Genomic DNA, 27932 nt, shown 5'->3' with positions numbered 1-27932 from the left:
TGGACGTGAGTCTGGGTGAACTCCGGGGGTTGATGATGGACAGGGAGCCTGGTGTGCTGTTATTCATGGGGTCGAAGTTGAGTAATGGGTACCTGGGAGATCTTAATACTATTATCTCTGCTTTTGTATGTGTTTGATATCATCCATTATAAAGTTTTTAAAACAACAATATCTAAAGAAAATTTGATAGAGAACCTAGCTCTTCACTAATACATTTGGTTATTTGTGTTATCATAGACTTTTAACGCTTTTTGGATACTTTTCTTCCATCAAGATTGAAGCCAATAGACTTCAAGTGCTAGTGGGTTATTTTTAGCTCTGCAGGCCCAAGAACTTGTCAGTGAATATGTAAGCAGCCCCTCAAAGCTAACAGATAGTTTGACTTCACCAAGACATATTTTAACTCAACCTTTACACCTGGTGCCCCCATGTTGCACTAACCTCCAACCCAAGTGTACCTCTTAAATCTTTTCATCACACAATGCCTTGCCTAATGCTGATTCTTTTCTTAAATTCCCCTTCAGTAACCCCACAGAAAACTCCATGAACAAGATAGCATCTAAAGAGAGATCACAAGAGGTCAGCAAGCCTGCACACAGTGAAATATGACAGAGACTCTGACCCCCTCCCCAAATGATTAACTGAGACTAGCTAGTTTAAAAACTTTCTTGGTTGAGCAGAATCTTTGGAGTTGGTTCTGGAACATAAGTCTGCCTTCTCCTGAGGTTGTCAGCCTCCTGTAAAAAACAACCTCTCCTCTCCCAACCAACGCTTGTCTTTCAAGTGGAGAGCAGGCAAAACCTGAGTTCAGTAACAGATTCAGAATTTCATCCCAACTCATCTCAAGTCTCTGGTCTTTAGCAGAGAGGTTTTGATCTTACAAGTATTGGTGTAAATTATTTTAGTGAGTTGTGTAGTTCTTTAGTAGCAGGTGGACAAAATGTTTAGATAGGAATTTCTACTGATGTACATTTATGGAATCAATTAAGAGTCCGTTCTTGTTGTGGGAGAATGATAATTAAGACATTATCCTAACTCCTCTGGCAGCTTATACTATAGTAATTAAAACAAGAACTATACACAAATCATCAGAAAACAAAGCTGCTAGTATGGAAAATGTACCAGATCAGAGGAAGGAGAGACTCAAGGCAGGAAGATCACCTCAAGGAATGCTCTTATACAATAATACAGGTAAAATATAATGAGGAGCTGATGGCCAGGACAGTGGTAGTAATGGAGAGGAGGGATAAGTTCAGGGCAGGGATGCGCCCTCCCTAGATGTCATCTTCTTTGAGCCTTGGTGATAGTGGTTTTTCTCAATCCCCTGACTCACATCCTTTAGTCTCCTTAGTTCCTGTTTCAATCCAGGGTCCTTGAGTGTGTATAGCCAACATCAGGATAAACCCCAACAGTGCTCATGTTGCTTTGCTAAAACGTGTCAAGATGCAGAAACTCTCCAGACACTAAGGCATGACATCTCTTAGGGGACACTGAAGATGGTGTGCCCCACATTAGGTGTAAAAGACATCCCCTCGAGGAGCTGTGGGTACCATTAGGGGAGGGGGCAGGGAGGGGGCCTATAACAATCATGTCCTCGTGATCCCTAAGAGAATATCAACACTAGAAAGCCATTGAAGCGAAACATCATATTAACAAATTGAATAAAAATCATATGGTCATCTCAATAGATGCAGAAATAGCTTTTGACAAAATTCATCACACATTTATGAGTCACTGAAATAACAGCTGCCACTGACCCCCATCCCCCAATCCCGTGCAATTCACTGCCTAATAAAGTACGAAGTAATGCTGAGCAGTGTGGTGACACACTGACGTTTTGTCCATTTATAGAACCTTCCAAGTTCCTCACCACTTCAAGCCATTTCAATATATCACTCTAACTAAAAAGCTTTTCTGCAAGCTCTTTGTCTCTCTCACATTCTCATTTTTCAGGTCTCAGATTAGGAGTCACAGCCTCAACAGAGGCCTCATCTCATATAACTCTAAACCAGGTGCCCCTAATCACTTTCTATCCAAACATCCTTTTACAGTATACTTTTTAGCAGCAATCACCTTCTAAAATTAGCCTATTCCTATTTTTTCTTGTCCTTTTTGTTTCTCTCCCCCATCAAAACACCAGCTTCCCAAAGGCAAAGAAATCATGCCAACCTTGTTTTTTGTTTTATCTGCATTGCCTTTAGTGTTCAATAAATACTTATTAAATGACTGAGTCAATATTTAGGTTTTCTGATTAACCTTTGCAACTTAATGGGAGCCACCACCAGTCCTTCCTTTGACTAGCTTCTTAACAATGGCTCAATCAATAAGGTATTAAATGTTTGCTTCTAATCATGATGAGATCTGTGGGTTTTTTGCATTAACAGTCTTGCTCTTCAAAATGTCTACTAAATTCACAGTCCTATAGTCTTCTGAATTCTTATGAAATAAACCTTTGGTTGAGCTATATAACAGTGCTTGTTCTAGCCAACTGTATCCAAAAGTGCTTTGACTACCATTACCAATTGGGAATATTAAAGAATATATAGAATATAAAGACATAGAGAGTTTATATTCTAAATTCTCCATAGGTCCAGCACATAGCTCAGTAACAAAATAAATACATTTCAGAGGCATTCAAAGTCAGTAATTCAATAAGCTCATGTTTTCTCTCTGCTCAGCCTACTCTGCAACTTTGCCATCTGGCTTCTAAGACTTAATCATCAACAAAACACCTCCAAGGAGGTTTTAAACTTAATTACTATTTGTGTTTTGATTAAGGAACTATAGTTAAGAAGTTAAAAAGCAGAGAGGAGTCATAAATAATAACTGGTCACACCATCCCAAAGCAACTAGGAAAGCTCCTCTAGTGTGTTTCAGGCTTCAGCAGTTCCTCTGTTTCCAATGAAATAGAGAAGGACAGAAACGTGAAACCCTGCTGGCATAACACTGAACCTCACAATACATGATTTTCCTGATAGCCCCATTTACTTCTTAAGAGGCCACTCATTGTTTTTAACATTCTTTCCCCCTAGTGTACCCTTGGAAATTCCTGTTGCCAGGGACATAGAGTCAATCTATTGTTCACCAGCTCAACAGTCCAGCCTTAGTGTTTTGAGTTTGGATCTAAGATCAAATAAAGCAGCCCTCCATTGCACATCCTCAGGGGCCCAGAAAAGGCAGGTTTCCTGGAATCAAATTGAGATAACATTGAAATTTGTTTCAAAAAGTATAAAGTAATAACAAAGTTATTTGTTTTTGTAACGTACACATAGATTCTTCTAGGTAATACTCAAGATAGGCTGGCAGGTATTAGTATTAGATACATTATAAGTCAAACCAGAGAAGAATTTAGGTAAAATATGTGTACTTGGATTTTATGTTCTATTCCAGTTACAGAATTACAGAAAATCAAAGATCAGCTCATTACTACACAAAGGTGATCTGTGGACCAGCAGCACTCTGTATCTTGTTTTAAATGTAGAGTTACAGACCCCACTCCACACCTACTACATAAAAATCCCATGTGTTCCGCCTAACCTAGTGGATATAGAGATCATCTTTAGAAACATCTAGTTCTTCTCAAACTTTAATGGATATAACTACATGAGAATTTGTAAAAATTCAATTACTGATTCTTCCCTAGGACTGGCATAGAAAGTGGCATCTCCTGTAGGAGCCATTATTAAATATTCAAGAATGTCTTTTATGTTAGCTAACACTATAGAATAAAAGCACCTTCATGTTGATGCCTCTCAGAGAAGTACCTTTTCTTTAGCCCTGGAGTACACTTGCTGTTAGACTTTCTGATGGCTCAGATGGTAAAGAATCTGCCTGCAATGCAGCAGACCCGAGTTCAATCCCTGGGTCAGGAAGTTCTCCTGGAGAATGGAATGGCAACCCATTCTATTTTCTTGCCTTGAGAATTCCAAGGACAGAGGACATGACTGAACAACTAACACTTTCACTTTTGGGGCTTTCCTGTTGGGATGTGCTTGAGAGAAACACCCAAGAAACCTCCCGGTGACCATTCTTGATGAGCGAATTTGGACTGACAAGTAGACAGATGCATTTACTAAAACAAAAACAAACAAACAAACAAACAAAAAAACAGTGAAAGTCACTCAGTTGTGTTCAACTCTGCGACCCCATGGACTATATAGTCCATGGAATTCTCCAGGATAGAATACTGAAAAAACAAATGCATGACCTAAAAGTTGAGAAATTATTTTTATTTGGTGGACAAAACTGAGGACTTAAGCATGGAAGATGTTGTTTTTCAGTCACTTAGTCATGTCAGACTCTTTGCGACCCCATGGACTGCAGCACGCCAGGATTCCTTGTCCTTCACCATCTCCTGGAGCTTGCTCAAACTCATGTCCATTGAGTTGGTAATATCATCCAATCATCTTGTCCTTTGTCATCTCCTTCTCATCCTGCCTTCAATCTTTCCCAGCATCAGGGTCTTTTTTAATGAGTCGGCTCTTCATATCAGGTGGCCAAAGTATTGGAACTTCAGCTTTAGCATCAGTACTTCCAATGAATATTCAGGACTGATTTCCTTTAGGATTGACTGGTTGGAGCTCCTTGCAGTCCAAGGAACTCTTAAGAGTCTTCTCTAACACTACAGCTCAAAAACATCAATTCTTTGGTGCTCAGCTTTCCTTAGAGTACAACTCTCACATCCATTCGTGACTCCTGGAAAAATTACAGCTTTGACTACACAGACCTTTGTTGGCAAAGTAATGTCTCTACTTTTTAATACACTGTGTAGGTTTGTCATAGCTTTTATTTCAAGGAGCAAGCACCTTTTAGTTTCATGGCTGCAGGCACCATCTGCAGTGATTTTGGAGCCCAAGAAAATAAAGTCTGCCACTGTTTCCATTGTTTCTTCATCTATTTGCCATGAAGTGAAGGGACTGGATGCCAAGATCTTCATTTTCTTAATGCTGAGTTTTAAGCCAGTTTTTTCACTCTCCTCTTTCACTTTCATCAAGAGGCGCTTTAGTTCCTTTTTGCTTTCTGCCATAAGGGTGGTGTCATCTGCATATCTGAGGTTATTGATATTTCTCCTGGTAATCTTGATTCCAGCTTGTGCTTCATCCAGCCCAGCATTTCACATGATGTACTCCGCATATAAATTCAGGACTGTGAAAACCTGGATACTGGCTGCAGATAGCTAAAGTGGATATCAAAGGAATGATTTCAGTAAGCCCAGACTCTTGCACCTTCCCATACATAGAAAAGTGCTAAATACATGAACTTAAAATGTCTGGTTTTCTTGAATTAACAGTAATCTTTGGAAGTTCCAACCACCTGGTTTTCCTATATAACCTGACTCCTCCAGTATCTCTTTTAAGCAGTTCCTCAGAGCTATCTAGGGGCTCAGAGCTATCTGAGGAACTGTTCGGAAGAAGTAATAGTGGAGCCAATATATATAGAAAAACCTGGTGGTTGGAACTTCCAAAGATTACTGTTAATTCAAAAAAACCAGACATTTCAAGTTTATATATTTAGCACTTTTCTATGAACGGGAAGATGCAAGAGTCTGGGCTTAATGAAATCATTTCTTTGATATGCTCCTTAGCTATTGGGGGCCAGTATCAAGCTTTTCTCAGTCCCGAATCCCTCAGGGTGACTGTTGGGGGTGGTCGCAGTGGCTGATGGCTTGGTGGCAGGTGGCCTGTTTGTTTCCATCCTGAGTTCCCTCAAGGCTCACCATGGGGGGCAACTATAGTTGCTGTAGATGGCTTGATGACTGCAACATCCTTTGTTTGCTGATATGGCAGGCAGCTTTCTTTTACACCTAGTCCACATATAGGTGTAATTTTGAGCATCTCTAAAATACCCCAAGTAATATACAATTCTCTATCCATTAAGTTTATTCATAGTTTTACCAACAGGAGTTCAAGTGTAATTAGCTGATGGACCACTGACTGGAGCTCAAACCCTTAACATCGTCATGATTTTTACTATATTCTAACTGCTCTTTTAATTTCCTTTATCATAGAAATGCTTGGAAGAGTTCCCAAAAGATTTAAGAACACTGGATAGCAAGGAAAGACATATAATATGCTATATGGATAAAGTGCACTGACAGCAGGAGCAATTTGAGACCTAACCATTCAAAATTTAGAATTAAATGTTCTCCTAACCCAGCTAGCCACAGTGTCACACTGGCTAGATCAGAAGTCAGTAGCAAAACAAGCCCAGTAGGCAGCAAGAGAAGCCTAATTATTTGGTTCATGTACCGAGGTAAGAAAACAAAAGGCTGTGAATTTCCCTAAATGTCTCCATTCAAACTAACAGCCTTCAGCAAATGACATCAATTCATGTGATAGTCAGATTTTTTGGCATCTATCAGAGCAACACAAATACACATCTAAGCAGCCAGTATATGCAGATAGTTACAGGTTTTACTATCTCCAAGATTAAGTTCATTCTTTATTGTGATTCTATTGTGGTCATATCCTAAACTTATAAACCATAGCTATATTAGAGGAATGTTGTAAAAAATTTTGTGGTGCTGGTTGCACGACTCTTGAATATACTAAAATCCATTGAATGGTATACTTAAAATATGTGAATTATGTCTCAATAAAACATCTTCAATAATTCATCTATATACAAACTGCCACAATTAAAAAATTCATAAATAAGTCTTTTTTAAGCCACATTTTGAAGGCCATTGAGGATAAAAATATTATGTCTTATCCCTTATTTCAGAGATTATTAAAATGTTAAAATTAACTTTGAGAAAACTCATTAAAATGTAAAATCTATAGAAGACCCTTTAAGATTTATATCCCCAGAAATAAGTGACAAGGTTTGACACAGCTCAGCTGAAACCAACCCACAGATCAGAGATTTCTGTCAGACTTTTGAAAGTTATTTTTATAGATCATAGAATATTGGAGCTTAAAGGGACCTTAAAGAAAGTCCAATCCAATCCTCTCATTTTCCAATGAAAAAAAAACATAAAGCATAAAGGAGAGAAAAAGAGCAGCGATGGGCTTCCCTGGTAACTCAGTGTAAAGAATCTGCCTGTCAATGTAGGAGATACAGGTTTGATCCCTGGTCCAGGAAGATCCCACATGCAGCAGGGCAACTAAGCCCATGCACTGCAATTATTAAGCCTGTGCTCCAGAGCCCAGGAACTGCAACTACTGAGCCCATGTGCTGCAATTACTAAAGCCTGTGTGCCCTACAGCCCCTGCTCCACAACAACAGAAGCCACCACAATGAGAAGCCAGCACACCACAAATATAGATTAACCCCCACTTGCCACAACTAGAGAAAACCCCGCACAGCAAAGAAGATCCAGGACAGCCAATAAATAAATAGAATTATAAAAAAGAGTAGCTACTCATTAAAATAGACTCATAAATTCATGACAGAATAATAGTAAAACACAGGCTTCCTTACTTCCAATCTGAGGTTCCCTCTAGGGAGTTGGATCCCAGCCACAAAGGGAAGCTTCCAGCATGCTATGGTCATGAAATCGAACCAAAGATCTGGTCCCTGCCCACATCTCCAAACGTATCTCTTGTCATTCTTCTCTTGCTCACCATTCTCCAACCCTATGACCACCATTCTTTTCCTCTCACACACTATAGGACTTTTTTTTTCCACTTGCTATTTCTTCTGCCTAGAAAGCTCTTCCCCCAAATGCATCTTTGTATGACTGGCTGGTATCTATCTCACAGATCTGTTTAAGTAACAATTCTTTAGAGAGGACTTTTCTTAATACCCTATTTCCAGTAGTCACTAGCCTGTCTTCCTCCATCATAGCACTGGCCTAGTTCCATTACTCGTTCTTCTGGTCCTTGTCATGTTACATTTGTTTGTGCTTTAAAAAAATAATAATACAGATCTCCCCCACTAGATTGTAGCTTTATCAGAGCAGAGTTCCTGGCACACAGTAGCTGCTTAATATATACATGTCAAAGGAAGAAATAAATCTCTGAAGTACTTCTTGAGGAGACTCCCTATTGCCTGATGTCTAAATTCTTAAATGCCCTATTTTGATTTCCCAGGAACCAGGAAAAGCCTAGACAGAATGGGAGTCATGAACAGGAGAGCTAGACTAAGTTGCCCTACCGGAGGTCTCCAGGAATAAAAAAGATTCAGAGAGGTAAGTAAGCTAAGCTAAAGTCCTTAGAGACTCAAGCTTGATATGTAATGATCAGTCGAGGTTGACAAGTCTAAAGGGCAGGAACAGCATCAAAAAATGTTAAACAAAGTCAAGAATCAGTAATAGTGGCACAGGAATGGAATGGCAGGCAAGTCCAAAGACACACATGTTAGTTCCTATGTGAATGTTGAAAAATAGGACTTAACTTTATTGGTTTGGGGGCATGTGATGTGTGAGTGTGTAGGACTGAATTAAAGCTACAGGGTCAGGGCTAAAATGAACCATAATTTTAGAAGATTCATTTTCCTTCCCCAACTTCCATGGTGGATTGGCAGTGTGAGATTCTGTTAAAGTTAAGGGCACCAATTAGGGTCACTTCTTACCTTTGGTAGCAGTTTTACTATAAAAGTCCTTGGAGGAGAGATACCATATTTTATTCACATACTATGTACATAGTAGATGTTGAACAGATAGTTGCTAACTGAATAAACAATTGAATGAAAGGATTGTTCAAAAAAATGAATGTTCAGCAGGACCAGCCATGGCAACATTCTAAAATGTGCATGGGCACTCATTATCAGAGAAATGCAAATCAAAACCACAATGAGGTACCATTTCATGCCAGTCAGAGTGGCTGCTATCCAGAAGTGTACAAGCAATAAATGCTGGAGAGGGTGTGGAGAAAAGGGAACCCTCTTACACTGTTGGTGGGAATGCAAACTAGTACAGCCACTATGGAGAACAGTGTGGAGATTCCTTAAAAAACTGGAAATAGAACTGCCTTTTGACCCAGCAATGCCACTGCTGGGCATACACATCGAGGAAACCAGAATTGAAAGAGACACGTGTACCCGAGTGTTCATCACAGCACTGTTTATAATAGCCAGGACATGGAAGCAACCTAGATGTCCATCAACAGACGAATAGATAAGAAAGCTGTGGTTCATATACACAATGGAGTATTACTCAGCCATTAAAAAGAATACATTTGAATCAGTTCTAATGAGGTGGATGAAACTGGAGCCTATTATACAGAGTGAAGTAAGTCAGAAAGAAAAACACCAATACAGTATACTAACGCATATATTTGGAGTTTAGAAAGATGGTAATGATAACCCTGTATGTGAGACAGCAAAAGAGACACAAATGTATAGAACAGTCTTATGGACTCTGTGGGAGAGGGAGAGGGTGGGATGATTTGGGAGAATGGCATTGAAACTTGTATAATATCATATAAGAAACAAATCGCCAGTCCAGGTTCGATGCAGGATACAGGATGCTTGGGACTGGTGCACTGGGATGACCCAGAGGGATGGTACGGAGAGGGAGGTGGGAGTGGGGTTCAGGGTGGGGAACATGTGTATACCCGTGGCAGATTCATGTTGATGTATGGCAAAACCAATACAATATTGTAAAGTAATTAGCCTCCAATTAAAATAAATAAATTTAAATTAAAAAATAAATACACAAAAAATTTAAAAAGATAAATAAAATGTGCATGGGAAAGATGTAGAGTATAAGTTGACTCAATCTTCGGAAAGATTTTTCCTTTTTCAAAGGTTAAGTTATACTCTGTATTATATTTGAACACTGTATACTAGCTGTAACTCACTTCTTGGCCTGCATCATCCTTGAGTGTCTGCCCTCCTTTTCCATCTGAACCTTCTTCAATCTTTCTCTCTGGTTTTCTAAGAGGGTGTGACACTTCCTCACTTTAAAGTATGTTGTTTCCTGGAGAAGGCATAGAGGACTATCTATAAGTTATCCGTAGACTTAACTAAGTTATGAAAATAAATATTAATTATCCCAAAGTACACTGAATATCAAATTTAAAATAACACATAGCCCTTTAAAGGTCTATCTGTGTTATAATGATGAATATTCTCTTTCTCTTTCATTCTCCCTTTCCATCTCTCTCTTTCAATTCTGAAGCTCTGAAAGAGAAGTATCTTACAAAAAATGACTATCCTTTGGAAGTGGTGATAGAGTTAGCTTGTTTTTACTTATTCTTAGCACTGGAGGAAATATGAACCTACTTACTTCAACCTGTTTTCTTAAGATAGCTCAAGTGTGATTCTTTTTTTTCCTGTCTCCAAAGTTTACTAGTTACAGACACTGATCAAACAGCCCCTGTCATCCTTGAGGGCCATTAAAAGGAGCAGTCCCCTGTGGTAATGGTGTGGAGAAGTATGTTAGCATATAAGGAAGGAGAAGGAAAGAATACATATTTATTGAGCAGCTACTATGAGAAAGTCTCACATGTATGATCTCATTTAATCTCTACAAATACTCACTGCCATAGGTACCTCTATTATTTCCATTTGCCAGATGAGAAAGTTCATTTGGAATTTTTCAGCCAAGATAGAATAATAAGGATGGGATTTACCTTCTCACTTAAAACAATCATAAAAACAAAACCAGACAAAATCCATGAAACGGTTTTTGAAACACTGGTTATCAATCAGTGAAGGGCAGTGATAACTAGGATGGGAAACATATAAGCTGAGCCCTATAATTGCCCCCAACTTACTATCTTCAGATATTTTCTGAACTATGGCATAGAGAATGGGAACTGAGGCAAAGGCAGTAAACTTCTTTGGTTAAACATGTATAGCTGTAAGTCTTATGACAGTAATACAGCCCTAGAGTCCATAGGATAGACCACTAGGGAGGAGAGAGCTGGAGAGAAAGCACTGGAGATCTGCAGAGGACCATCATTAAGTATTCAGCACAGTAATTACTGGTACATGTATGAGGAAACTAACCAAGTCTGGAAAAGAACCATCTGAAAAAAATTAGAAAAAACTGTCTCGTGCTTACACAGGGTTGGAAATAATCCCTATCTCCACTATCCAGACTGGAAAAACTCATAACTCATGAGCACTGGGCAGAGTATACAGAAGGGTCATTCCTCAGTAGTGGGAAATTAGTAGCCCTAGACTGAACACTGCTCCAGATCTACCCAACAAATCATCAAAGCAAGACCCAAATAGATAAAAATATTCCCAGGTAAATTAACTGCATCATAGGAAAAGGCTCAGGAATATTTATAGAGATAAAACAATATCCAGCAGTCATCAAGGTGAAATCACAATGTCTGGCATCAAATCAAAGATTAATAGCCATGTCAAGAGGCAAGGAAACACGATCCATAATGAGGAGAAGAGACAACTGAAACTGACTCAGAAATGACACATATGCTAGAATTAGCAGAGAAGGACATTGAAACGTGTATAACTGAATTTGGTATGTTCAAAAAGTTATGTAGATACATTTGTTGTTGTTCAGAAGCTCTAATTTTCTTAAAGAGATCTCTAGTCTTTCCCATTCTATTGTTTTCCTCTATTTTTTTTGCATTGTTCACTAAGAAGGCTTTCTTATCTTTCCTTGCTATTCTCTGGAACTCTACACTCAGATGGATATATCTTTCCTTTTCTCCTTTGCCCTTCACTTATCTTCTTTCCTCAGATGTTTGTAAGGCCTCCTTCAACAACCATTTTGCCTTTTTGTATTTCTTTTTCTTGGGGATGGTTTTGAACTCTGCCTCCTATTCAATGTTATGAACCTCCGTCCATAGTTCTTCAGGCACTCTGAGAGCTTCATCTATTTGTTCAAGGTCACAGTATTCTATCCAGTATCCAAGCCCAGATCTTATTTCAAAGACTCTGCTCTTAGCATCACATTATACTAGAGTACCTTTTGTTAACTGTTTTGTCAGAGATTTGTAGTTGAACACTGTCAGGAAGAAAATCACACACACACACACACACACACACACACACACACGAGTCCAAAGAATACCAAGTTAGGGGTAATAGGAGAGATTTTCTTTCTAACCTTGACTTTGCTTCTGTTTATGTATAAAAACATGAGTGCATTACTGATCCACTCTAGGCCACAGTGATGCTTCCACCAAATTAGGTCTTGGATGCAGAATCTGAAATGAAAGGATACAAATGAACGTATTTACAAAACAGAAACAGATTCACAGACTTAGAGAATGAATTTATGGTTACCAGGGGGGAAGAATTGGGGGAAGGGATAGTTAGGGAGATTGGGATTAACACATACACACTGCTATATTTAAAATGAATAACCGAAAAGGACTTACTGTAGATAACTCTTCTCAATGTTTTGTGGCAGCCTGGATGGAAAGGGAGTTTGGAGGAGAATGGATGCATGTATATGTATGGCTGAATCCATTTGCTATCCACCTGAAACTATCACATTGTTAATGGCTGTTTGTTGTTGTTAATCACTAAGTCGCATCCCACTCTTGTATAACTCCACGGACTGTAATTCACCAGGCTCCTCTGTCCATGGGATTTCTCAGCACGAATACTGGAGTTCATTGCCATTTCCTCTCAAGAGGATCTTTCCGACCAAGGGACTGAACCCACGTCTCCTGCACTGCAGGCAGATTCTTTTTTTTTAAATTTATTTAATTAATTTATTTTAATTGGAGGATAATTACAATATTGTGGTGTTTTTTGCAATACATAGACATGAATCAGCCATGGGTACACATGTGTCCCCCCATCCTGAACCCCAATCCCACTTCCCTCCCCATCCCATTCCTCTGGGTTGTCCCAGAGCACTGGCTTTGAGTGCCCTGCTTCATGCACCAAACTTGTACTGGTCATCTATTTCACATATGGTAATATACATGTTTCAATGCTATTCTCTCAAATCATCCCACCCTCCCCTTCTCCCACAGAATCCAAAAGTCTGTTCTTTACATTTGTGTCTCTTTTGCTGCCTTGCATATAGGATTGTCATTACCGTCTTTCTAAATTTCATATATATGTGTTAATATACAATATTGGTGTTTCTCTTTCTGACTTACTTCACTCTTCACTCCAGTTTCATCCACCTCATAAGAACTGACTCAAATGTGTTCTTTTTTATAGCTGAGTAATATTCCATTTGGAGAAGGAAATGGCAATCCACTCCAGGACTATTGCCTGGAAAATCCCATGGACAAAGGAGCCTGGTAGGCTACAGTCCATGGAGTCGCAAAGAGTCAGACATGACTGAGCGACTTCACTGTTCACTAATATTCCACTGTGTATATGTACCAAAACTTCTTTATCCATTAGTCTGCCAGTGGACATCTGGGTTGTTCCATGTCCTAGCTATTGTAAACAGTGTGCACGTAGATTCTTTACTGCTGAACTACCAGGGAATCCGTATTAATTGACTATACTTCAATATAAAATAAAAGTTTAATATTAACATAGGATCTTGGGAAATATCTTTCCAACTATATATGTGTAGTCATTGCCATAGCCAGTATTTGACCCTGGTCTAAGACCTGCCTTCCCTGTAAGCCAGGTCTTGGCACAAGATACCAACAAGACGATGCAGGAGACTATACTGACTATACAACTTAAGAGTTTCTTAGGAACCTGGAATACTGGAGGATGGGGTGTGAGCTGGTGAAGCCCTGGAGGGATGCACAAGTCTGGAGATGGAGCTGGAAAAGGCAAAGTTTATGACCTTGGAAAGGGTCCTACTCAGGTTTTACTGGGGAGATGCTAAATTCTGCCGTGCAGCAGGCCTTCAGCAGCCGAGATGATGACGCATTTGAAGTTCATTTCCTGACTCCCAGCCAGTCTCAGATGTGGATCAATGATCTCCCAACTCCCTTCCAGTCCCAACAGACCTTTGGGAATTAGGCTGGCGATGTTGCAATATCCTTGGAGAAAATTCAGCTACACATTGAATAACAGGCTTGAAATATGTCACTACATTAGACTGGGGCCATTTGAGTATTTTTCTGGATATGTGTACAACAGACATCAGCGTATTCATTCAGCTAAACACATGTTTGCCTTAAGCAGAGACACAGAGAATATTTTCAAGGTTTTTGCACAGAAAGTGCTGTTCAAACATAATATTTTGAAAAATCATTAGTCCTGCCTAATAGATTCAAGTTTCTGATCCAGGGACTATTTTTATTATCTGTTGAACAGTACACACTTTTGTTTCTTAGTTCTGTGAACAAGCCATAATATCTTCTCTAAATCAAGTCTTACCTCTGTCTATAGCTGCCTCTAACTTTCTGGCATGGCTTCTCAAAGGTATCTATTGTTACCTGTTCCTGCTTTGGGGCCTTTCATCTTCCAACTCTCACAGAAAAATTAAAAAGCAGCCTAATCTACTGTCTTTCTTAGTTTTCCCCAGTTTAATTGGGTAATAGGTAGGGAGGAGAAGAAATAAAGTATTCATGGAACCACAAGTGCAAATCATAGAAGCCTGGAGTAACAGCACTGTAAAAAGACCTTAGACCTTTATCTAGTCCAACCCACCTCATTTTCTAGATGAAGACTTAAATAAGCCACGTTGAGAGTCAGACAGTGAATCTGTAGTTGATCTAGGACTGGAATTTAAGTTTCTGAACATGTAAAAAATATATACTGATTTTTGTCCACTTCATTTTCATAAATGATAGTACATTTTCATTACCTTTTAGTAATTATTTTAGTGCTGTTCATTCAGACAGGCTGAGAAAGGTTTGAGTAATCAGACCTCCGTGCATACATGGTTGTCAGAACACAAAACTCATAATTACAAGCAACCTATAGTTTGTTCCCGAGGTTTATTAAGACTAGAGAGCTAGCAAGGAGACCCTGAGATGTGAATGTCAGTTGGTCAACATATTCTATTTTGGAAAAAATAAAGATGATCTGCTCCAGAAAGAGGTATATACCTCCAGTAAAGGTAATACCACATTTTTTTCAAAATAAAATCAGTGTTTTGGAATGGCCATGCTTTACTTTCCACAATTCACAGTTGACATTCACATTCCCCAAAATACTAGGCAAAAGTTATTAGGAGAGGTAATGCAGAAGAAGTCTTATTTTGTGATTTTATGCTTTGGGTAACTTATGAGTGGCATATACATACATATATATGTACACACACATATGTTTCTGTGTATGTTGAGCAGGAATTAAGAAAACAATGTGGTCTACAAAACACTGTCATTTATATAAATTTTAAAATACATGTGCATAAAATAAAAATAGGCATTTTACAAAAAAATAAAACTATACATATCAAATGCATTAGAATGACTGCCAATGGTAAGAGGAGGATAATAGAAGTGGAGAATGGACGTAAGAATGGAATAGACAGATGAAAGATAGATGATGATAGATTGATAGATACCAAAAAAGAGCAGGGCCTTGCAGGGACCAGTGGGGATGGTGTTCTGTAACTGAGGCATGGATGAAGTCAGGTCTCAGCCTTTGAAGTCTAACAAATCAAAACAAAACTACACAACCTCTTTCTGAATCTCAGTCTGGGAAAGAGAACCAGTGAGGAACATTCTATTGTTCCTTCTGTATAAACAGATGATAAGTTTCAGAGACAAAATTGAAATGACTTACATGGTAGGTGTATTTGCATAATTCTGAAACTAGTTATTGCCTAGATTGTATATGAGCAAGTTACATTCCACCTGAGCACAACTCCAGTGTCTCTCACCAATGTACAAATGGCAATGATGTTTTTGTTAAAATTTAGAAAATTCAATCTTTAACCAGCTACATATGTATATTTAATTTGATTGGGAAAGGTTAGAAGCTTGCTTTGGTTTTGCCAATTTATGCTTTAACTAACTTTAGTCTAATTTGGTCATTTGGGTTATTGTTTTCATTTTTCTCTTCTTCTAGTTAAGTGTTTGGCCACACTGCTGGTCCATATTGCATCAATAACGTGTTTCATTTTGAAGTTGTTAAACAGAGAACACATTTCCATTACAAGCATGTAATGGTATAAATTTCCATTCTGGGTCCTGAAACACATCAGAAAAGGTCTCCTCATACTTTGTTAATTAAAAAAGTAAACAGGTCCTTAGTGGAGACAGTCCTCTTCCTTCCCCAGCTTCCCAGCAATGCAGTCTTCTTGGCTAGCTCTCTTTAGTTAAGAGAAGAGAGAGAAGAAACAGGTTGAGAAGGGGGGCCCATTCTGGCTACATTTGTGTTTTTAATTAGATTTCTTATGGACTGTAAGCAAAGAAAGTATTAATATACAATAAGAAAAGGAAGTATACCATGTGGTATAGTAGTTGTTAAGCACTGGGGCTTTGACATTAAAAACTCTGGACCTGAACCCAGCTCTATCGCTGAGTGACTCTGGGAAAGTTAGATAATCTCTCAGAACCACTGTACCAGTAAGACGGGAAAAGTGCCTATAATATTCTGGTAATATTACCTATCTTGTTAAGGCTGTTATAGGGATTCAGATCTGTTCATCTAAAGCACAGATGGTGAAACACATGAAAGCACTCAATATATGGTAGCTCCTACTAAGTAAATAGTAGCAGTAGTAGTAGTTAGATTGAGATGGTGATAATAGTATAGTAAAAGTCTCTGCCATAAACTGCCAAGTAGAGTTCAAAATTCAATCTCATAAATTGTAAGGTTGCATTATCAAAAAGTTAAATGTAGTGACTTGGTGATCTGGAAGAGCGAGCTTGCATCCATTTTCAAAAGTCCAGTTGCACTAATAAAATCCATCTGGCTCCTGGATGCAGCTTGGCATCTCTTAATGGAGGTTGTCCATTCAATTTCAATACCTTTATTTGTCCCTCAGTGTCCCTATGCACACCTCAGAAAGATAACCCACCCCTATTTGAGAAGAGACCAGAGTGGAGTATGGGAGCCAAACATGAATTGAGTTATATTCATGGTTATCATGAGATTTTGCTGTAGTAATAGAAAAAGCAAGATATTTTATAGAGTCACAGATGTAGAGAACAGATTTATGACTACCAAAGGCAGGAGTGTGGGGTGAATTGGGGGATTGGGATTGACAAATATACACTACAATATATAAAGTGGATGGCTAATATGAGAGCCTGCTGTATAGCACAGGGAACTCTGCTCAATGTTCTGTAGTGACCTGGGTGGGAGGAAAATCTGGAAAGAAGTAGATGTATATACATGTGGCTGATTCACTTTGCTGTGCAGTGGGAGCTAGCATGGCACTGTTAAGCAATTATACTCCAATAAAAATTAATTTAAAAAGTAAAATATTTTAACTGCTTTATTTTCATATTATGCACTGTTTATTCAATGTGGGTATATTAATTTTCCTATTATATATTAAAATATACATGTCTGCTATATCCATTTATGCCAGTGTTGTATTTGGTTTATTGGTTTTGAGAGGGCAAGGATACTTCCATTACTTTTGGTTTATATAGCTGATCACAGACTCCCTTAAGTAATGGTGGCAATGCTTTTCAGTGCTGTCAAGATGGCTCTTAAGAAATAATACTGTTCCTTTCTCACAGTTGGTATCAGAGGCTACAGTTTAAAAGATATCTGTAGTTTTATAATGCTTATAGGATATTTGGAGTAAGACTTTCTTATCTCCCAGTCACCAACACAAGATTTGCCAAGTTTATTAAGATGTTTTTCATCACCTTGGCTGGTCACATGGGTCAGAACAGAACAGAAGCAAATCAACCCCATGCTGTAACAGGGAAACCCCTGTAGACATCCAGAGACAAGAAGATGCCTAATATGCTGGTCTACATTTTTGAGGTAAGATAACTAGATCTCGAGTTTTATTTTATAAGCTCCAATGCATTCTCAGGAATACTGGAGTGGGTTGTCATTTCCTCCTCCAGGAGATCTTCCCAACCCAGGGGTTGAACCTGCATCTCCTGCATTAGCAAGTGGATTCTTTACCACTGCACAACCTGGTGCTGGCGCTGGTCAGCTCTTGGAGTGAAGTCGGGCACTCATTTCACTCCTTCTCCAGGGGGATGGTGTCTCTCTCTGCCCTGGGCCACTCAGGATTGGGCCAGGAGAGACAGGAGTAGTGAGAATCTATGTTTCCTTCCTCAATGTATCTTTTCCTATTTCTGTGCTTCAGAAATTACTACCCAGAGATGGTAATCCCTTACCCAGAATCCTTCACTCTTGAGAAGGTAGTCTTGTTCACAGCTGTTCAAATGGATGTTTCTGGGCTGAAGGGGAATGAGCCCTAGAAATTCCTATACTGATATCACTTGACAATTGAATTTTCTTTTCCATTTTCATGACAATGAATCAGTAAATTCTAAGGAGTGGAGACCCACATTTCATTCTTCTTTTCATGCCCCATAGCATTATTTCATGCCCATTTTTGCTGTTGTTTAAAGTCCTTATTGAATTTGTTACAGCATTGCTTCTGTTTTATGTTTTAGTTTTTTGGCTGAGAGGCATGTGGGATCTTCAGTCCCAACCAGGGATTGAACCCACACCCCCTGCCTTGGAAGGCAAAGTCTTTAACCACTGGACCACCAGGGAAGTCACTTTATTTGTTGTTAATAAAGTTGTATATGACATCCCCAGAATACAGTATTTACCTCCCATACCAACTTTGGATCATTGATTATTTCTATGATAAAGTAGGCACATAAGTAGCACTAGATATGATTTATATTAAATGACTTTGAAAACATCAAATACAAGTTCATATTATCACTAGAATGGAACTCCAAGTTTTGAGCAAAGGAAATTATTGCAAGAAATCTGGATACAGTCATCATAATAAAACTTTAAAGTTCTCTTATGAGGCCTGAGGGAAGCAGTTTGAAAATGGGCAAGTCGAAAATACCCAGAGCTCACAGCAAATAGGTGGAGTACTTTTAGTGAGGCCTACCTGAGGAGGTAAGGGCAGGTCAAAGACTATAAGCCTACTCAGGGTTGAATAGCGTTTGGCTTCCCCTGACATAGCTCTACTTTTAGGGCCTCATTTCCCTTCAAGCATTTACCACTCTTCAGTTCAGTTCAGTTGTTCAGTTGTGTCAAACTCTTTGCAACCCCATGAATAGCAGCACACCAGCCCTCCCTGTCCATCACCACCTCCCAGAGTTCACTCAAACTCACGTCCATCAAGTTGGTGATGCCATCCAGCTATCTCATCCTCTGTCGTCCCCTTTTCCTCCTGCCCCCAATCCCTCCCAGCATCAGAGTCTTTTCCAATGAGTCAACTTTTTGTATGAGGTGGCCAAAGATTGGAGTTTCAGCTTTAGCATCATTCCTTCCAAAGAATACCCAGGGCTGATCTCCTTCAGAATGGACTGGTTGGATCTCCTTGCAGTCCAAGGGACTCTCAAGAGTCTTCTCCAACACCACAGTTCAAAAGCGTCAATTCTTTGGCGCTCAGCTTTCTTCACAGTCCAAATCTCGCATCCATACATGACCACTGGAAAAACCATAGCCTTGACTAGACGGACCTTTGTTGGCAAAGTAACGTCTCTGCTTTTCAATATTCAATCTAGGTTGGTCAAAACTTTTCTTCCAAGGAGTAAGCGTCTTTTAATTTCATGGCTGTAATCACCATCTGCAGTGATTTTGGAGCCCAAAAAAATAAAGTCTGACACTGTTTCCACTGTTTCTCCATCTACTTGCCATGAAGTGATGGGACCAGATGCCATGATCTTCGTTTTCTGAATGTTGAGCTTTAAGCCAACTTTTCTATCTTCTCTTTCACTTTCATCAAGAGGCTTTTTAGTTTCTCTTCATTTTCTGCCATAAGAGTGGTGTCATCTGCATATCTGAGATTATTTGATTGTCATCTGCATATCTGAGATTATTGATCCCAGCAATCTTGATTCCAGCTTGTGCTTCTTCCAGCCCAAAGTTTCTCATGATGTATTCTGCATAGAAGTTAAATAAGCAGGGTGACAATATACAGCCTTGATGTACTCCTTTTCCTATTTAGAACCAGTCTGTTGTCCCATGTCCAGTTCTAACTGTTGCTTCCTGACCTGTATACAGGTTTCTCAAGGTGGTCTGGTATTCCAATCTCTTTCAGAATTTTCCACCATTTATTGTGATCCACACAGTCAAAGGCTTTGGCATAGTCAATAAAGCAGAAATAGATGGTTTTCTGGAACTCTCTTGTTTTTCGATGATCCAGGGGATGTTGGAAATTTGATCTCTGGTTTCTCTGCCTTTTCAAAAACCAGCGTGAACATCTGGAAGTTCATAGTTCACATATTGCTGAAGCCTGGCTTCAAGAATTTTGAGCATTACTTTACTAGCGTGTGAAATGAGTACAATTGTGTTTTAGTTTGAGCAATCTTTGGCATTGTCCTTCTTTGGGATTGGAATGAAAACTGACCGTTTCCAGTACTGTGGCCACTGCTGAGTTTTCCTAATTTGCTGGCAAACTGAGTGTAGCACTTGCACAGCATCATCTTTCAGGATTTGAAATAGCTCAACTGGAATTCCATCACCTCCACTAGCTTTGTTCATAGTGATGCTTCCTAAGGCCCACTTGACTTCACATTCCAGGATGTCTGGCTCTAGGTGAATGATCCCACCATCGTGATTATCTGAGTCATGAAGCTCTTCTTTGTACAGTTCTTCTGTGTATTCTTGTCACCTCTTTTAATATCTTCTGCTTCTGTTAGGTCAATACCATTTCTGTCCTTTATCGAGCCCATCTTTGCATGAAATGTTCCCTTGGTATCTCTAATTTTCTTGAAGAGATCTCTAGTCTTTCCCATTCTGTTGTTTTCCTCTATTTCTTTGCATTGATTGTTGAGGAAGGCCTTCTTATTTCCTTGCTATTCTTTGGAACTCTGCATTCAGATGCTTATATCTTTCCTTTTCTCCTTTGCTTTTTGCTTCTCTTATTTTCAAAGATATTTGTAAGGCCTCCCCAGACAGCCATTTTGCTTTTTTGCATTTCTTTTCCATGGGGATGGTCTTGATCCCTGTCTCCTGTACAATGTCATGAACCTCCGTCCATAGTTCATCAGGGACTCTAGCTATCAGATCTAGTCCCTTAAATCTATTTCTCGCTTCCAGTGTATAATCATAAGGGATTTGATTTAGGTCATACCTGAATGGTCTAGTGGTTTTCCCTACTTTCTTCAGTTTAAGACTGAATTTGGCAATAAGGAGCTCATGATCTGTGCCACAGTCAGCTCCCAGTCTTGCTTTTGCTGACTGTATAGAGCTTCTCCATCTTTGTCTGCAAAGAATATAATCAATCTGATTTTGGTGTTGACCATTTGGTGATGTCCATAGGTAGAGTCTTCTTTTGTGTTGTTGGAAGAGGGTGTTTGCTATAACCAGTGTGTTCTCTTGGCAAAATTCTATTAGCCTTTGCCCTGATTCATTCCGTATTCCAAGGCCAAATTTGCCTGTTACTCCAGGTATTTCTTGACTTCCTACTTTTGCATTCCAGTCCCCTATAATGAAAAGGACATCTTTTTTGAGTGTTAGTTCTAAAAGTTCTTGTAGGTCTTCATAGAACCATTCAACTTCAGCTTCTTCAGCATTGCTGATTGGGGCATAGACTTGGATTACTGTGATATTGAATGGTTTGCCTTGGAAACGAACAGAGATCATTCTGTCATTTTTGAGATTGCATCCAAGTACTGCATTTCGGACTCTTCTGTTGACCATGATGGCTACTCAATTTCTTCTAAGGGATTCCTGCCCACAGTGGTAGATATAATGGTCATCTGAGTTAAATTCATCCATTCCAGTCCATTTTAGTTCGCTGATTCCTAGAATGTTGACGTTCACTCTTGCCATCTCCTGTTTGACCACTTCCAATTTGCCTTGATTTATGGACCTAACATTCCAGGTTCCTATGCAGTATTTCTCTTTACAGCATCAGACCTGTGTCTAACACCAGTCACATCCACAACTGGGTATTGTTTTATCCTTGGCTCCATCCCTTCATTCTTTCTGGAGTTATTTCTCCACTGATCTCCAGTAGCATATTGGGCACCTACTGACCTGGGGAGTTCCTCTTTCAGCATCCTATCATTTTGCCTTTTTATACTGTTCATGGGGTTCTCAAGGCAAGAATACTGAAGTGGTTTGCCATTCCCTTATGTTGCTCCAAATCTCTCCTAATAGAGAGAAAATCTATGTGATTAACTCAACCACACTGATAAATAGGCAGACACCGACCCATTCATTCTTTATGTATTCATTCATTCAAAAATATATATTAAGTACCTACTATGTAAGACACTGCTAGGCTCAGGGTAGTTCCCCTCTCACAAAGGAATCTACCAATACCTGCCTATTAAAATTTTATCCATAGTTCAAGGTTATGTGAAATGCTTTCCTAATTCTCCCAACTATGAATTTCTTCAGAGTACCCAAATACCTCTCTTTTCTTTGATTTATAACTTGGTAAACTCTCTTTGGCTCCCCTACAAGATTCCAACACAGAAAACATCATGAACAAAGTCACAGTGGTAGACTTATGCATTGGATGGCTATGGGAAGATGAATAGACCATTTGGGCTGCAGCAGAGGCTTTCTGGTAGGGAGTAAAAGAGGATGTTTGCAAGGGATTCAGGTCAGCATCCTCACATGAGCTTTGAACAAAGCTTTGAAGATTAGTAGTTTTGCAATAATCAAATTTAATAGATGGTAGGTGCTCCAAAAAGAGGCAATGGCAAAGGCTTACAGTTCAGAAATAAATAGGACATGATTAAGGAAGAGCAAATAATCCTGTTTGGCTGGAAAGAAAGGTACACATGTAAGGGAGTAACAGAAAATGAGCTCAGAGAATAGGAGGAGGTTCCAATGTGGACAAGTTTGAAATTTTGGCTGGAGATTTGGAGGCTAATTTGGGTAGCATCACTTAGGGGCACAGAAAAGAATTTCCCCTCATCATTTCTTGTGACCTAAGGCATCAGTGGTATCTGTGGGAACATAAATGGATTTGACTGCTGGTAGTATGAAGTCAATGTAAACAGAGATGAAAACTGTGAGCCTGATGCCATTAGACATCATTAGCACTAGATCTAGGGAGTAATCCTTATAACATAAGGCAGTTTTATGAACAATAGGAGGAAGTACATTGTTACACAGCAGGAAGTATGCATATGGGACCTCTTATTGAAAGATGATATACAAAGAAACAGAAAACAAACAGAGACTCATGAGTGACAGATCTGTAACAGATAGCTGGATTCTGAAAGTGGCATTGCAGGGGAACAGAATATGTCACTTTGGCAGAAGTACAAGAAGGATACTCTGACCCTCCTTGGTCTCCCTGAAAGCATATGAAGGTACCTTCCCTATAACAGGAGGGTAGAAGATATCCTTATTGCCAGAGATAGGGAACTGCATGAGAAGGCTCTATAAACAAATTTTTTTACTTCCTTGTTAATTTATTATTCCAATCCCAAACTTCACCTTATCAATTCTCCACAAATTTGTTTTCTTTGTCTAAAAGGTATAAAAGTTGTCTACTTTTGTCACTTTCTTTAAGCCTCATATCTTTGGGGATTGCACACATATAAAACTAAATTAAATTTGTTTTTCTCTTGTTAATCTGTCTTGAAAAGTGAAAGTGTTAGTTGCTCAGTTGTGTCTGACTGTATAGCCTGCAAGGCTCCCCTATCCATGGGATTCTCTAGGCAAGAATACTGGAGTTGGTTGCCATTTCCTTCTCCAGTGGATCTTTCTAACCCAGGGATCAAACCTGTGTCTCCTGCATTGCAGGAAGATCCTTCACTGCCTGAGCTACCAGGGAAGCCCATTAATCTGTCTTATGTCAATGTAATTATTAGACCAGCCATAGTACCTAGAAGGGAAGAAGAGGAAAGTTTTCCTTCCCAACAGCATAAGACAGAAAGCCACCATATTTTCCCACACAATCTCATGGCATCATTCTGCTATGGAAACAGTATGGAAGTTCCTCAAAAAATTAAAAATAGAAGTACCATATGATCCAGTAATTTTATTTCTGGGTATATGTCAAAAAGAATTGAAAATAAGATCTTGAAGATATATTTGCACTCCCACATTCATTGCAGTATTAGCTACAATAGTCAAAAAGTGGAAGCAACCCAAATGTCCACTGATGAATGGATAGAGAAAATGGGGTATATACTATGAAACATTATTCAGCCTTAAAAAAGAAAGAAATCTTATCATATGCCACAATATAGATGAAGCTTGAATACATTATGTTAAGTGAAACAAGCCCATCACAAAAAGACAAATACTGCATGATTCCACTGATAAAAGGTATCTAAAGCAGTCAACCTCTTAGAAACAAAAAATATAATGATGGTTGTCAGGGAGTAAAGAAAGAAGGGAATGGGGAGTTGCTATTTAACAGATATAGTTTCACTTTTGCACAGTAAAAAAGTTCTAGGGATGTGTTGCCCAACAAATCATATAGTTAACACAAGTGCACACTTAAAAATGGTCAAGATGGTAAATTTTGTTGTGTTTTTTTTAATCACAAAATAACAATAACAAAATATGTGAGGAAAGGGATATTATTGAAAGACCAGTGTTGAAACTGCCATAAATTAGTTCCTAAGAAAACCATTCCCTGTATGGTCTCACATACATGTGAATTCTAAAAAATCAACCAACCAAACAAACAAAACCAAGCTCATAGATACAGAGAATGGATTGGTGACTGCCAGAGGGCAGGGAGTAGGAAGTGGGTAAAAAGGGTGAAGGGGATCAAAAGGTACAAACTTTTCAGTTATAAAATAAATGTCATGGCTATATAATGTACAGCATGGTGACTATAATTAGTAATACTGTATTACATATTTGAAAGTGGTTTAGAGAGCAGATTTAATGGGCCAAATGGGACCCCTTACTGGTCCCCAACATTAAGAGTCAGACAAGTTAGCTCTAATTTACCTCAGCTTTCAGTTATATACTTATTGAGTGCAGCACTCAATATGCCAGCAAATTTGGAAAACTCAGTAGTGGCCACAGGACTGGAAAAGGTCAGTTTTCATTCCAATCCCAAAGAAAGGCAATGCCAAAGAATACTCAAACTACCACACAATTCTACTCATCTCACATGCTAGCAAAGTAATGCTCAAAATTCTCCAAGTGAGGCTTCAACAGTACGTGAACTGTGACCTTCCAGATGTTCAAGCTGGGTTTAGAAAAGGCAGACGAACCAGAGATCAAGTTGCCAACATCCATTGGATCATCAAAAAACCAAGAGAGTTCCAGAAAAACATCTATTTCTGCTTTATTGACTATGCCAAAGCCTTTGACTGTGTGGATCACAACAAATTGTGGAAAATTCTTCACAATATGGGAATACCAGACCACCTGATCCACCTCCTGAGAAATCTGTATGCAGGTCAGAAAGCAACAGTTAGAACTGGACATGGAACAACAGACTGGTTTCAAATAGGGAAAGGAGTACGTCAAGACTGTATATTGTCACCTTGCTTATTTAACTTATATGCAGAGTACATCATGAGAAATGCTGGGCTGGATGAAGCACAAGCTGGAATCAAGATTGCCGGGAGAAATATTAATAATCTCAGATATGCAGATGACACCACCCTTATGGCAGAAAGCAAAGAAGAACTAAAGAGACTCTTAATGAAAGTGAAAGAGGAGAGTGAAAAAGGTGGCTTAAAACTCAACATTCAGAAAACTAAGATCATGGCATCTGGTCACATCACTTCATGGCAAATAGATGGGGAAACAGTGACAGACTTTATTTTTTTGGGGCTCCAAAATCACTGCAGATGGTGACTGCAGCCATGAAATTAAAAGAGGCTTGCTCCTTGGAAGAAAAGCTATGACCAACCTAGACAGCATATTGAAAAGCAGAGACATTACTTTGCCAACAAAGGTCCATTCAATCAAAGCTATGGTTTTTCCAGTAGTCATGTATGGATGTGAGAGCTGGACTATAAATAAAGCTGAGCACTGAAGAATTGATGCTTTTGAACTGTGGTGTTGGACAAGACTCTTGAAAGTCCCTTGGACTGCAAGGAGATCCAACCAGTCCATCCTAAAGGAAATCAGTCCTGAATATTCATTGGAAGGACTGATGCTGAAGCTGAAACTCCAATACTTTGGCCACCTGATGCAAAGAATTGACTCATATGAAAAGACCCTGATGCTGGGAAAGATTGAACGCAGGAGGAGAAAGGGATGACAGATGATGAGAGGGTTGGATGGCATCACTGACTCAATGGACATGAGTTTGAGTAAACTCCGGGAGTTGGTGATGGATAGGGAGGCCTGGCGTGCTGCAGTCCACGGGGTCAAAAAGAGTCAGACACCACTGAGCAACTGAATTGAACTCAGTTTTACACCTAAGGGGCTAGAAAAATTTACACTGAGATATCTGAACAACAGTTATCTCGGACAGTTAGGCCAAGGGGCCTGACCTCCTTGGCTTAAACCCTACTCTGGGGATCCCAGAACTTTTTATAAAAAGTAGGTAAAATAGAGAACAAAAAGGGAAAAAAAAAAAGCGTTTTAAAACCCCTCTTCTAAGACCAAAACTTGTTGATGAGATCCTAATGAAAACTAAAGATATAAAAGTTGATGGAGTTGTGATAAAGGTATATAAAACTGGCATATTTAAATAGGCTTTATGGGCTTCCCAGGTGGGGTTAGTGGTAAAGAACCTGCCTGCCAATACAGGAGACATAACTAATGTGGGTTTGATCTTTGGGTCAGGAAGATGCCCTGGAGGAGGGCATGGCAAACCACTCCAGTATTCTTGCCTGGACAGAGGAGCCTGGAGGGTTACAGTCCATAGGGTTGCAGAGAGTCAGACACGACTGAAGTGACTTAGAACTCATCCAAGAGAGAAGATACTAACAGTGCTCGCACAAGGGGAAAAAAATGGAAAAAAATGTAATTATGTATTGTGATCGATGTTAACTAGCCTTTCTGTGGTGATCATTTCACAATATGTATACAAACAATGAATCATTATGTTGCACACCTGAAACTCATATAATGTTATATGCCCATTACACCTTAAAAAAACAAAAAAACAAATAAATAAGTCCACAAACCACATCTCACTCCACACCTTGATAGCCTCTGGCCTCTTTTTTCCTTTTTGATCAAGAATCTCTAACATACCCCAAACAGTAACACAAACCTCGGCTGAATCAGAAACCAGATCTATAGGGAGCTCCAGGGAGATAGAGTCTGAAGCCCACTCTTTCTGTGAGAGGCAGAGTAAAGATGAAACAATAGAAGATGAAAATAGTAGGGGTTCTCAAGCCCAAACAATAGAAATCCATAATCCAGGATTTTCTGTACCCTGTGTACTCTGTGAAATGGAGGTAAAATTTTTTAACCTATTAATAGTGATCTTTGCTGAAAATAAACTCCAAAAACAAAGAAAAGAAAAATTATTCCCAAACTTCAGAGATTTAACTATATTTAGTAATAAGTGATTGGTTTCCCAGGTGGCAGGAATGGTAAATAACTCGCCTGCCAATACAGGAGATGTAAGAGACATAAGAGATGCAAGTTTGATCCTGAGTCAGGAAGATCCCCTGAAGGAGGGCATGGCAACCCACTCCAGTATTCTTGCCTGGAGAATCCCATGGAGAGAGGAGCCTGGTGGGCTACAGTCCATGGGGTGGCAGAGAGTTGAATGCTACTGAAGTGACTTAGTGTGCACACACACAGTAATAAGTGATTAGAGTAAGTCATAGTCTCACAATTGTTTCCAGGACCAGTATGCTACCTTGAAATTTAAAATAGCCAATCAAGTTGGCTAGATGAGTGTTATATAGAATACTTCTGAAAACAGAGAGAAAAAATTACCTGAGAGTAAGACACTGAGAATGTTTGTCTTTTTTTTTTTTTTTAATTAAACCTATTTCAGTATATATTGCTTTGGAATCATAGGTAGTTTTGGCACTACCTAATTTTATTTGGTCTGCAAGTTCCTTTCCAGAGATAAAATCCCTAGTGAAACTCAATTTTTACATTGTAATAAAACCTGTCTTTGCTAGGAACATTAGATGATTTTTTTTTTTTTTGCCCTCTTATGGCTCATA

The 27932-nt window shown here is 39.1% G+C and overlaps 1 protein-coding gene across 5 annotated transcripts in view; it reads right to left on the bottom strand.

Annotated features, from left to right (window-relative positions):
• SLC6A14 (solute carrier family 6 member 14) overlaps nucleotides 1-27932 on the bottom strand; it is a 434305-nt gene that overhangs the window by 89975 nt on the left and 316398 nt on the right. For all 5 annotated transcript variants that reach the window (XM_044937355.1, XM_044937352.1, XM_044937354.1 and 2 more), the window contains one exon: nucleotides 11969-12068. The gene's annotated coding sequence lies outside the window, so the exon portion shown is untranslated. The remainder of the gene's footprint in view (nucleotides 1-11968; nucleotides 12069-27932) is intronic.

This window comes from Bubalus bubalis, chromosome X, assembly GCF_019923935.1.
Source record: "Bubalus bubalis isolate 160015118507 breed Murrah chromosome X, NDDB_SH_1, whole genome shotgun sequence".
Classification (NCBI taxonomy): Eukaryota; Metazoa; Chordata; class Mammalia; order Artiodactyla; family Bovidae; genus Bubalus; species Bubalus bubalis.
This window is presented reverse-complemented; position numbering and strand designations above follow the sequence as displayed.